The sequence below is a fragment of the Manacus vitellinus genome, unplaced genomic scaffold, assembly GCF_001715985.3.
Source record: "Manacus vitellinus isolate BGI_N305 unplaced genomic scaffold, ASM171598v3 scaffold_1_pilon, whole genome shotgun sequence".
In the NCBI taxonomy this organism is placed as follows: domain Eukaryota; kingdom Metazoa; phylum Chordata; class Aves; order Passeriformes; family Pipridae; genus Manacus; species Manacus vitellinus.
The window spans coordinates 17,079,532-17,093,108 of record NW_021939396.1 but is presented as its reverse complement, the minus strand read 5'-3'; positions in this window follow the sequence as shown (position 1 = coordinate 17,093,108).

Genomic DNA, 13,577 nt, shown 5'->3' with positions numbered 1-13,577 from the left:
GGACTACAAAAGGCTGAAGCATCCAAGGCACCAGGCAGTACTCAATTCCAGTTGATGAGTGACTGTCTGCAAGACATAACTACAGTACTGAGAGAAAAGGTGTAAAGAACTAGCTGGGGAGAACCTGTTAGAGAAAGACTGTTACAATATTGTACAAAGGGGAAGTGTCAGGGAAACTGTCTTAAATTCCCAAAGTGAAATGTACTCTGTGCTGAGGACTCCTCTTCTGAGAAAAGAAGAGCATGTCTAAACTGCTTTAGCTGTATGATCTAGTGAAATAGCTGCAGCCTGGTGGAAATTGTTCTGAAATACATTTAAGCTTTCATGGCAAAGCAGTCTTAGCCAGACTTAATTGAATAGCAGGAAAATTGAGTTTATTTTGAACTCTTGCACAGACATCTGACTGAGGAATTATACAAGTTATAGTGACTTCTAGGCCAAATTTTATTTTGACATAGACTGGGATTGAGGTTGAAGTGCTTTAACCTAGCGAAGTGCTTCCCTTCTGGAAATTCAGTTCACTGTACTTCAGATTTCTACTTTAGTTCATGAAATAAAAGCCACTTGGCTAGAATTATCTGGAAGAATATTTTAAGAAAGTCAACAGGAATGTATCTTACTTGAGCTGGGTCTTTTGATTTCATAATTCTTAAATAGTGAGGAAATTTTGTCGAAAGGATTCCTTTTACATAATTGGTTGTTATTTATCTTATTGTTAACACAACAGTGGAATCCAACATTCTTTGAATTGTTAGAAGTAAATAATCACTATGAAATCATAATAAAATATATTTCTGTCTCACATTATCAAAGGGAAATTGCATCTATTAAGCTCTACATCCTTTGATATGATCCAAGTCTTATCTAACTTGTTTAATTTTTTATTTATTCTATTTGTTTTCAGAAATTATATTTCTGTCTTTTTTCTTTTGACTTTGTTTATGTCTGAAAAAGTTTTAAATCCTGCATTACATAAATATTTCTACACTTGTTAAAATAGAAATATTTCTAAAATCCAGAATGTGACATCTACGAGAATTCATTGCTGTCAACTATTTCTGGATAGCATTCAAATTTGCACTAAGGGTATCTTATAATTCAGCTGAATCATCATAAAAAAATTATTATGTTGATGTGCTTTCAAACTATTTGAAAAAAAAAAATAAGGAAACACAAGAGTTCAAAATGCAAGTAGTGGAAAGTGGCCCAGCAGAAAAAGACCTGGAGGAGCTGGTCAGCAATTAGCTGAACACGAGCCAACAGTGTGTCCAAGTGGCCAAGAAGGCCAATGGCATCTTGGCCTGTATCAGGAATAGTGTGGCCAGCAGGATGAGGGAAGTGATTCTTCCCCAGTGCTTGGCAATGGTGAGGCCACACCTCGAGTGCTGTGTCCAGTTCTGGGCCTCTCAGTTCAGGAAGGACATTGAGATGCTGGAGCATGTCAAGAGAAGGGCAACAAAGCTGGTGAAGGGTCTGGAGCACAAGTCCTTAGGGGAGTGGCCGAAGGAGCTGGGGTTGTTTAGTCTGGAGGAGGTTCAGGGGTGACCTTATCACTCTCTACATGAAAGGAGGTTGGAGCCAGGTGGGGATCGATCTCTTCTTCCAGGTAACAAGCGATAGGACAAGAGGACACAGTCTTAAGCTGCACCAGGGGAGGTTTAGGTTGGACATTAGAAAGAAATTCTTCACAGAAAGGGTGATTAGACATTGGAGTGGGCTGCCCAGGGAGGTGGTGGAGTCACCGTTTCTGGAGGTGTTTAAGGAAAGACTGGATGTGGCACTCAGTGCCATGATGATGTTCGGTGGTAGGTTGGACCTGATGATCTCAGAGGTCTTTTCCACCCTGATTGATTCTGTGATTCTGTACCACATTAAAACTTTTCAATTATTTGATATACTTTTTCTAGTTTAAGGCTATTAGTAAAGAACTTGTGTAATGGAATTATAATTAAATTACTGGAGTTACTCTGCATTTGTATTAGTGGAATGCGTATAAGCAGGTTTTCCTCACTTGAAAGTATGACCATATTATGAAGCTGAGGGCGGCAATGCTTACCTGGTGGTACTTTACCAGTGAGTGGTGTTAGGCTCTGTCTTCAACTTCCACGGTGATATTTTCTGTATTTTTGGAAATATTTCCCTTATAAAAAATCCCAAACAGTTTATGAAACTATTGTGTTGCAAGATTCATGGATAATTTGAATCAAGTGAACATTTGAATAGAAATCAGGCTAATAAATTCTTTTTCAGGGTTTCAGCCAAACTTAGGTTTTTGTAAAACAGGTAAATGAAACACTTTCCCCTCCCCTCCACTAAGGTGATGGGGAAGAACAGACGAAGCAAGGAGATAGTTATTTCATATGGAAAGGGGTTTTATGTTTACATTGCACTTGCAGGGAAAAATATTCCGTTTCTCATACCTTATAGATACAAGACACCTGTCAGAATAAAAGAGGTGAATCTCTTACACATGTAGATGTCTCTGCTGACTGACATCCGCTTAAAGATTACATCATGTATCATAATATACTGACACATGATAGGGTTAAAATTATAGTTGTGAAGAAAAGCATATGTTCCATGGCTTTGGGCTTGTTCTTGGTCTATTACCTTGATTTTTTTTAGAGAATACAGTAATATCAAAGGAATGGAGGGGGGAACCTTTTACATAGAAATAGTCTCTACCTTTCCATCCTGTGGTACAATTTTGATTTTGTTTGTCAAGGTAACAAGAAAAGGTAGAAGAAAGTATAATTTTATTTGAAAATAGCAAATGCATCTTCAGTGTTACCAGCTTGTCCAATTCTGTGCTTTCAAGAGAGACTTTAAAGGCTTGTTGTAAGGTAGAACTATGTCTGGGAATTAGAGAGTACTTCAGTGAGCTTAGATGGATTGCTAAGGAATAAATGAATTTGGCTCTGTAAGTATGATATAGTGTACTTTAAATATACAAAACAAGTCAGAGGAAATTGTAAGTAAAGCTTTTTATCCCAGAGTATTGGAATCAGTGAGGAAAGGCATAATTTAATCTCAGATCTTTATTGTTGGTGATGATGGATGAGCATGAAAAAAACGGCTTTGCTTTCCAACCCCAAGTTGTTCACAGGAGAAAGATTGGGAGAAAAACCATTGGAGTTCAAGTATACTTGAGTTGGAGATCAGAGAAAAAATGAGACTTTTCAAAATAAGCGTGTTCTAAGGTTATTTTTCAAAATAGCTTTATACATTAAGGGGTACAATTGTTCATGCATTAAGTAATTTAAAATTGTTACTCCTTTGATTTATTAAAAGAAAAAAAAAGAAAAGGGAAATAAAAGGGAGAGTTAAAAGAGAAATTTTCCCAGTGGGAAGTATTTTTGTATTTTATATCCCCAGGAAGTATTTGGGAAAAATAATAGACTATTTTGAAAAAGTTTCAATATAATGAGTGAGCAACAACTTGTAGTAAATATTATTTTGTAAGTTACGTATGGAAAGAACACTACCTGCCGATGAACAGCCAGCACCTCTTACTGTATATTCTTTTTCTGTCCTTGACTGTTGGATCAGTTTAGGTTCAGTCATGAAATATTAAACATTTGTGGAATGATTGTACAGGAAAATCTGAGTTGAAGGTGACACAGATATTATATCACCAGGTTTTTTGAAACAATCATTTAAAAACCATCTGAAGTTGATATAAACCTGGTTGTAGCCATGAGTTTAATGACCTCTGTTCTGTTATATGGTCTTTTTTTTGTCTCAGATACATTTTCTGACTGGATTTAAAAATTTGCTTTCCTTTTCATTGCACAGGAAATGGAGCTTAAAACTATCTTAGCTTAAGATGTTTACCTCCAAGTGATAGTATTTTAAAATCTCTTAAAAATCTTTTTAATACATAGAAAATCAAGAGGATGTTTGTTTCATGAGGACTTGAGTAAAAGTGTTGTGAACTTCAAGCGTTATGTATCAAGTGGGTGCATTTCTTGAAATGGAAGATATTCTTTGAGCTTTTTCCGAGTAAGGGAGGGTAAAACAATTTTTTGTCACATTGATGTATGTGAGATAGTACCTGCAGAAGTTTACCAATCTGTGAGGAAATAATTTTCACTGTGTTTTCATCTTTTATTATATTGTAAGTTTTTTAGTGCTGCTTTATTTAGTACTGCATTCGTTTCTTTATTTCATTACTGCATTATTGATCATCTTCCTTTTAGTAATTACTGCACATTATGGAGACTATATTACTCTAATAGGGGCTGCAAATATGTAACATTCATAACCCTGAATTTGACTCGTAAGTACAAGATTGTAAAGTACCCAAATTTAAACATTGCATGCCCTGCTTGCCATCTAGATTCATTAGAAACTGGTCAGCTCCAACCCAGAGGTCTACAGCTCTTAACATAAGCACGGCACAGCCATCTTGGAAGCCCTGCTAACTGGAGCACAAATAGATAGATCAATCCCACAATAAACTAATGCTCAAGTAAGTCCCCCCAAGAGCTTATGGGGAGAAACAGGGAAAGAGAGATTTATAATGTTTCATACATGTTCCATCTTTTTCAAGTTCAAAATCCATAGCTTTGTAATCAGGTGGTGGACCTGGCCAAAAACTTCATGTCAGAAAACAGTTCAGAATCAGAACAAAGTGGAAGGGAGCTGTATCTCTTCTACTTCTCTTTTTTTTTTTCCACTTTCTTTTTTTTTTTTTTAATAAGCCAGCCCACTGGCTTAGGTTGCCAGATAGGTAATTTAGTCTCCCAGAAGGATGAGGAAGTGTTCTCTTGCACCAAGACTAAATTCTAAGAGAAGAGAGTTGTTGGGTTTCTGTCTGGGCAAGTGGGCAAGACAGGTATGGTGTTGTGGACAAATGGTCTGGACATTCATTTCGGGTAACTTAGAAAGAGCTTACAATGAAAACCAGAGATACTCTTTAAATGTGTTTCCCTGGCAGCTGCATATTTACCTGCATTTACTGAAGGAATAATCTGTCATTTCTGAGGATTGTTGTTAATCACTCTGCTGTCAGCCTGCTCAGTTAATTGGAGTCCATTCTCCTGCCCCATTCTGTTGCAGGACAGGACTGGGGCTGGCAATTCTGGTTCTGCCTGCTTGCAGTAGCTTCACAGAAGTGAGTAGCTCGGAAAAGGGTGGTGGTGAACACTTGTAGGTAGTGCTAGGTGCCTTTGTTGTGAGAGCCTCTGGGGTATATAAAGTGGATTTAAGGGCAATCTGGAGATATCAGATGAGCATGCTGTATAAATACAGTATATTTCATGTTTGGGTGCCTTATTCAGGAGGTCATGGTAATGGTTACAGTCACCATGGCAAATCCTACAAGAAACTGTATTCAAATCAGTCTAATACATCCACGGCCTTGTGCATCAGTGTCAAACAGACAGCATTTGCTCAGAAAGGATGGGACTCTGCTACAGGCTGCAGGATACTACCCTGTAATGTTCATGGGCAAGGCAGAGGAACCAACAGCCCAGAGTGGATCTGGTTACTTGGGTTCATTCAAGAACCAACCAGGTTAGTGGTTTTACCCTATTAGATTAACTCATATGCACTTGCTTGCCCACAACATTATGTTCACTAGGTCTTGGCTTCCTTTCCCAGCAGGGAGGTCATGGCTGGTCCAGGAATGCTGGAGACAAAGTTGGATTGTGGTGTGCTGCTCCTCATGGCTACTGCCCTCAGGCATTACAGACCAAGGTCCCTGAGCACCCCCTGGCAGTTATTTCCACACATACCCCCTGACCCCTGGGATCTTTCCTCCAGCTGGGATTTCCACTGCCTTCTTTCCAGGCCCCTTTCTTCTCTCCAAAGCCATGTCTTTTTTTTTCAGGAACCCTTCTTTGAGGCCCCTAGCCTCCCGTTTTCTCAAGTAGTTTGTGTAGAAACACAATGCATGATCGGCCTCCTAATTGGGGGTTCTGTCTCTGCATTAATTGAAGGAGTTGGGTTGTGCCACTCTTCAGTCACAATGTTATCAAAATCTGTAGCCAGATTGTTCTGGTTACCAGTAGGAAGCAGCAGTCTTCCTGAGAGTTCAAAAATTCAGTTTCAGATATTCACACAGGTATAGACGTGGTTATCACCTGCCTCCTAGTGCTTAAATTTTTTTTCCTACAGCAATAATGCACCAAAGATGCCTGAAAATACAAAAAGAAACCATCACTGTTCTCGGGCTTTGTCCATGGGAAGTGGACTGCGTCACCATGCTAACCACAAGAAAAACATTCCAGTCTTACAGTGTTCCCTGTACTCATCTCAAATTAACTTCTCTAGGAGGGATAACATTTTAGGCGCATTTGTTGAGGAGGAAAATTGAAGCAGGGAGATGATAAAGACTTACTGAGAGCTAGCACAATAGATTGGTGGCAGGACTAGGGAAAGAGGAAAAGATCTGACCTCACTCTGGTCTCTCGGAGTACTTAATTGTTGTAGGGGCCTCCAGTCGGTAATGAGTCTAAGACAGTGGAAAGCACAATTTCTCACGGGGGCGGGGGTTGTGGTGAAGATGTTCATTTCTCTCCTTTTGTTCAAGAGCTGTCTTTGAAGGCATTGTTCTTCCACAGCTGCAGTAGCCTACATTCATTGTGATAATTGTGGGACAATACGTAGAATGGATGATTGATACATGAGATAAAGTTGTGTAAGAATATTACTAGACGATCATATGGAGATAATAAATTACACAAGGACAGCTCAAAGAAATAAGCTAAGGACAATTTTAGTAGGGTACAATGTGGGAGATGGTACAGCAGATCCAAATAAGGATGAAAATGAGTAAGAGAAACACCAACTAAAACATTTACTGGAGCAAATCACATAAGAGGACATGAGTGGAAGTATTACAGATAGGTGTAAGTAGCTCATGGGCAGAAAAGGAAACAAATTCTCTGTGCTCATGAAGACGCATCATGACGCACCATGTCATCTTTTTTCCATATCAGAAGGAGGTGTTAAGTGCACTTTTTTCCTTTGGTAGGAAATCCAGGTGTACAGGCAGAGTCTGGATATTTAGACAGTTGGGACTGAGAGACACCACAAAGCTTGCAGATCACTCTGGACACATCCAAGGAGACAAGAAGGTGCCACAGTAGAAAGATTGCTACCTTACAAAATGTGAGGTAAATTCAATGCTTTCTAAGCAGAGCACGTTTGTGTGTACTTACCTGAAGGGTGTAGGATATAGAAAGCAGTGAGCCGGCAAAATTCGGTTTGAGTTTGATTTTTTTTTATTTTATTTTTGAGGTACCCTTTATAAATTTGTTACCAGCTCCATGTCAAGGCTTTTGAGAGACAGCCTTTCTTACATTTTCCAACTCTTCTCACTATGGCCTTGACAGTTGGAACTCTCAGCGAATTTAGTTTTAAGAGCATCTCGAAAAATTTTGGAACAAGTTAAAAGAGTGAGTAAAAAAGGGAAGATGCCGCCTGCAGTGAGGAGAAATTAGTGCTACTAAAGGAGTATCTGAAGATACCAACTTGTTGACATCCATCTAGTACTTAACTCAAGTTTTTTAGCAGATGTGTAATAAACATGGGTGCTTTAGGAATATGCAGTTGAAGGAGAAATGGTTTAGGCACTGTTGTTAAATGATCACCCTGTGGTCATGGGCTTCTCTTCCCTCTGAGAACAATAGCTACACACTAGTGCTGTGGTTGCCTCTCTGAGCTGGCTCAAAATCCCCATCTAAATGCAGCCTCAGCCAGGAAGGTGAAGGGAAAGTTGACTTTCCTTTCTCACTGTAGTATTTCTAATACAATGTTAATCTGTACAATTGGTATTACTGTTTTCAGTAAACAGACTATAATGTCTTAGATCTCAGTAATTATTCCCTCCTTGCCTAACAAGACTGGTATTTCTAAATGTCTGGTATATCCTGTAGACTAGTCTTCTGTGGCATGATATAATCTTACGGAGTTTGATCCAAACTTGTTGAAGCCAGTGGGATGTGTCAGTTGACTTCAGTGGTTTTTGGAGAGTCAGAAACAGAGGATTTGGGCCAGAGCATTAGCATAACAGATAATACTACCTGCAGCAGTACAGCATTTTCCCCACTATACTAAATCACCTTAAGATATTTAAAGAGGTCTGATTTTTCTTCCCTTCCCAAAATACTGAAAATATTTCAGTTGCCTATGCTAATCTTTTACAATATTGTCATTTCAGAAATACAGGCATCATGAGCTACATAAAGGCAAAGAATATTGTGAAAGTTATACATTTTAAATTTTGAAGCAACGTGCATGCATGATGTTATGTGTTAAGTTTCGTCCCCTAGGGAAGGTGTGTGTGTGATTTTTGTTTTGTTTTGTTTTGTTTTTTTTGGTTGGTTGTTTTTTTCAAGCTTAGTTATTAGGCCCTGAAAAATGGAAGTGCTGATATAATCTGAAATAGTATTTCCTGAAGGGCCCTGCTAGAGCAATATTCTAAGAGTTTAATAAGTCCCATTGTGAGAGTCATTTGTCATTTTATCCCTACAGGCAAATTTGTAAAGGTTAGTGAGGGCTATTTGTCAAAGTTAAATGCTGCTTAAAATTTTGCTTCCAAAAAGCAAGCATTTTATAAATATTCCTAGTTGTCCTCTTCAGATTATCTTCATAAAAATAGTTTTGAATAGGGTAGATGGGGAAGAAAGTGTCTCAAGTGAATTGTTCATATGCTTCCTTAATTTTGACTAATTTTCTGTATAAATAGCTTCTGCTGAGCTTGCACAGTTTTAGTCAAAAAATTAGGATAGTCTGTGTATAAAAACTGTCTGTGCCAATAGCCAATACTTGGAAAAATGCAGGTATTTTAAATAGGTTTGGTTTAAAAGGGGAAACTACTGTATTGGTGGCTAAAAGTGTAGGAATTGTGTATGTTGCTGTTTGTTCTCTAGATGCGAATGATGTTCTGCAATTCTAAAATGTTGTCAGTGTATGTTTCAAATATTTATACTTATAGATAGAAATTAAGCTTCCAGTCTAGTGAATTTCTCCTACTTAACTGTATTAGGATTTAATAAAGTTTCCACATACAAAGTATTTCCAATAGTGGGGAAAAGGCTTATACAAGAACTCTGCCTTTGCAGTAGCAAAATGATTTGTGGTTATTTTTTTTTAACATGTTCTTTAAAGCATAATTGTATGAAAATGTCCACAAATGAAAATCATATTCCCCTTAACTACAGCATTAACATTTTACAGGGAGGTAAGAACCTCTCTCCTTTTAATTAGAGCAATCTAGGTTTTTCTTTGTATTTTTCATCAAGTTACTAGTTATTTTTCTGACAGTGCAAAACTGGAGAGTTTAGATGGTTGAATTCACGGTAAGCCTGTCGTAGACTTATAGAATCTGATTTAAAGTAACCATGAGAGAAGTGATAGTCTTTCTGTGTAACTTGATAACCAGTCACCCCAGTTCATAAATACTGAAACAAAAAAGGGAGTGCTTATTTTCCTGAACGTTTTAATCAACAAACTCTTCCCTAAAGATGGATCAAATCCTCTTTTTTTTAATTTATTCAGCATAAATGAATTAAATTGAAACCTGATTAGCCCACAGTTGGGAGAGTCTCTCTGCAATGACTTGGAACACTTGCTAGGGATTAACCCCAAATCCCAGGCACTGTGTTCTTCTGCACTGCCTTTTCTAGTAGCATCATTTGTTCATGGTAAGAGACATTAGAGTCCTTCTTTTAGAGGCTACTGAAAGACTTATGTGCCTTTCACCTTTCACCATAAAAGCATTTTAAAATGCTTATATGTTATGATTGGACTCAACAATTCACCAGTAAGAATTTTCTGAGAATTAGTTTGTGTTTCAGTACTTATGAAGCCGAGTGTATGAGTTGCACAAAGGTATTATTATTTTAGTCTAAGCAGTAGAAGAATTGCCATGATTGTAAAGTAGTAATTCCATTAGCTTGCTGTCAAAGCTATGCCCGCGTCTTTTCTGCGAAAGACAAAAGCCCTTGTGAAAGTGCTTGCTCATTATCGAGAAATAATAGGATACTATGCAGTTAAGTATGACAAGTTTTATTCTTACATCAACAATATGTTAATGATAAGCATAACATGAGCCTGTTGACAGACTGATTTCTTCAGAACAATCATTCTATGTCAAATGTTTTTAGAAATTTGATTAAGAGGTCTCATTTTTAAGGCCAGATCACAACCAAAAGGTGGCAGTATTCTATTCAATATTCATTTGTAAAACAGTATAAAAATGCATATATTTATTGACACTTTTCTTCTAATATCAGATCAAACTGGATGATTGTATCCTAAAAATAATGTCGGTTTATGAAAAGGACTTATTTAGAATGAAAGTAGAAATTAAATTTGTTGCTTATACCTTAAAGCTCACAAAAAATAATCTAGTACATAAATTTTAATTATTAGGTGTTTAGTGTTTCACGTGATACCTACATTGTCGCTAAAAGATAACTTTGGGGCCTGAGTGTTTTTATGGAGTGCGTAAGAGCATTAGAACTTTTTCTGTAAGTGTTGGCAGACTTAAATCATTTTTCCTTCAGAAAGAAAGAAATTAATCTCCACATGCTTTTAATATGAGCCAAAACTTCTGCATTAAAAACAATTTGTTTTATACACCCTAGAGATTTGTAATATTTTTCATAAAGTAAGTGCAGGCTTTTTTGTGCTGAGACAACAGTAAGTTGAAGAATTGTTGAAATATTGCTTTTCCTGCCTGCCAAGTTGTTTAGCTTTACATCAGTGGTTTGTGTCAGAATACTGTGGGATTAAAGTTTGAATATTAGTGGGAGAGAATGCCTGCCAGTGCAATTATGTTCAAGCAAATGTTTCCCTGTAAATCTTGATCCATAGTTACATCAGATGTAAATATGAATGTACTGTAGTTACAGAATAAGTTTAAGCCCAACACAGTAAATAAGTATTTTATTTTAATATGAAATACTTAAAAAAATCCCTTCTTGTTGCAGTCTTTTAGAAATATTTAAGAATCAAAGACCTAGTCCCCAAATATTGGCCAGTCTATTTTCCTGTTAGTATTTTCCATCAGTTTTTTTCAGTGTTGAAAAATTTTGATAAACGTATGTGAGATAGAAGAATTCAGTGGGCAGGACCTGCAAAATGGTACTGCTTTTTAGTATGCTTCCATATTCACCTCCAGTAGAGTATAAATCACACCTTTTGTAATGTCAAGCAAAACCTGGTACAGTTCCTGAGGGCACTGGAATTAATAAGCCTTTTGGTACATCACTGCCTTCATTTTCTGCAATAGCCCATTCACTGCACCTCTGAGGGCAGTTACTTTTTCCAGAAAAAACAAGGAAACACATTTTTCTTCAAGAATTATTTTGGTGTTCTCACATGGACAAGACAGTGATGTGAAATTTAATTCTTTGTATAACCAAATGAGGCAGAGCATTGTATCAGTAGCACAAACTCAGGAAACATCATGAAGGTAAGGATGAAGGTATTGGACAAATGTAGTTGGATACCACAGATATAACTAAGAGACCAAAATGGATGATATTGTTTTTTCAGCAACAACTCATCAGTTTTTAACAAAAAGTCCTAAGGAAGTACAAGTGTGGAAATGCTGACTTCCCTTATAATCTGTTTCCTACTGGGCTCCAGTGTTTGTGATCCGTCTGCTTCTAGAGTCCATTCCCAAATAGTATTTTAGAAAAGCTTACTTGTAGAGAAAGGCCTAGAAATTTCCTGAAATTATTCTGGGAACAAATCCAGATAGCGAAAACTCTGGGTATATTCTTGTATGTTGATATCAGAAAGAACCATTGCTTATGGCAGTGTGTTCCCAAGATATTGAATATATCCCTGGAGGAGGGGAGAGAAATCCTCTCAGCGGTGTGTCACATTTTAAGGAAATTTGATCAGAAAGCACAGCACAACTACAGCAATAATATTTTTACATTACATTTCAAATTGTGAAAGCACATCTACATCTAAAAGCTGTGGCATGCACTTTCAATAAAGTGTAGTTGTTGCAATGGGCATCGTGTAGGTTTATGCATGTGCAATTACCTAAGAGAGCAGATGATGCTCGCTGTTTTCTTCCTATAATTAAACGAGCAGGGGTTCATGCATGCAGGTATTACCCTTAGCAGTAAAGTTCTTTGTGATCATATATAAGTAGAGCTTTAGGTTGAAGTTTTGTCAGCTAAGAGAAGCATGAGCTCCCTGAGCAGAAAAGAAGAAGCAGGGGAAGTATTTAAAAGGTTTTTGTGTTCATGCATGGGAAGAGGTTTGCATCTAGAAATGTGTGTGCTCTATACCATATACTTGCTGCTGTGGATGGCCTGTGCCTGTGCACTTGTTTCTAGGGGCTGCTCATTCTGCTCTTTAGAGAGGCTGTGGTTTCCTCTTGGACTTCTGCCTTTGCCAACACCTTGTTTTGCCTCTGTGCCAAATGCAACCATGGGTGGAATGGAGGAGGCCGTGCTCAGGGATGGCCATTCCTGAAGTATATGTCTTGCATCACATATTGCTCATCCAGTAAGAGTTATCCCTAAGTCTTGCTGATACTTCATTAAAAATATAACTGACTTGCAAATTTTTGTCCTCTGTGTTCTTCCAAGAAAAACTTGTGATGTGCAATAAATTAGCAGTTACTACAGAAGTGTGCTGGTGTTTCTGCAGTAGACCTTTCAGAGCTAGATTCCCAGCAGTGCTTCCAAGCTTCAGTTCTAATTGAACATACTTGTTTTACTTTAAAATATATTAACTGGTGGGCAAAACTTGCCAAAATCTGGTTTATTATATTTGTATGCCTCTACTCAGGATTGCTTTTGGTGAATAAAGGCAGGGCAGGACATAGTTTCTAGGAAATTTTGTGTCTCTAAGGGGTTTTGATACTATTTAACTTGGGCATAAAATGCAAATCAATCTACAAGGGAAATATAATTCTTATGAAACAGTGCCCAGATCTCTTGGAAGTTATAGGGAGACTTTTTAGGGACTGAAATAGAGTTGCGTACGCCAGCATCTCCTTTGAAGATGTTGTTAATGATGCCATTGCTAAAGAAAATAGACTGTGGCATTGATCCTGTGCTGTTTGTGTGCTCTGAAGTTGCTGTGAAGTAATAGAAACTGCAATTTTTTCCTAACATTTATTTGTGGCACTCAGGTTTACTGTACACATGTCCTTCATGGCACATAAGCAAGAGCCCAGTACTGGTTTTACAAGAAAATGCTGTTTATATTGGAGATTATTGGAGATGGTAGTCCAGATTCTGTAGCACTGTCATCCTCTGCTTCTGTTTTTTGAGATTACTCAGATCATGTATTTTGAAGAAATACATCATGCACTTAATATATATTTTTCTCTAGAGGATTAGGGGGTTTTGTTTTAAGGGCTGCTTTTCATTGTGTTGTATTATTGTAGTATTTTATCTTTTCATTTTTCTACCTAAAATTTAGAATGCTTTCAGGACATTTTTCTATTTTAGGAGACATTCCTAATTTACAATTTTTAGTAGCACTGTGCAAGGGATAAATATCTTGTTCTATTCATCACATTCTTCCTTCAGGTGTGGATAGGGAGGACTTGAAGGAGGATTATTCCTTGCTGGAGCTTTGAACTGGCATCC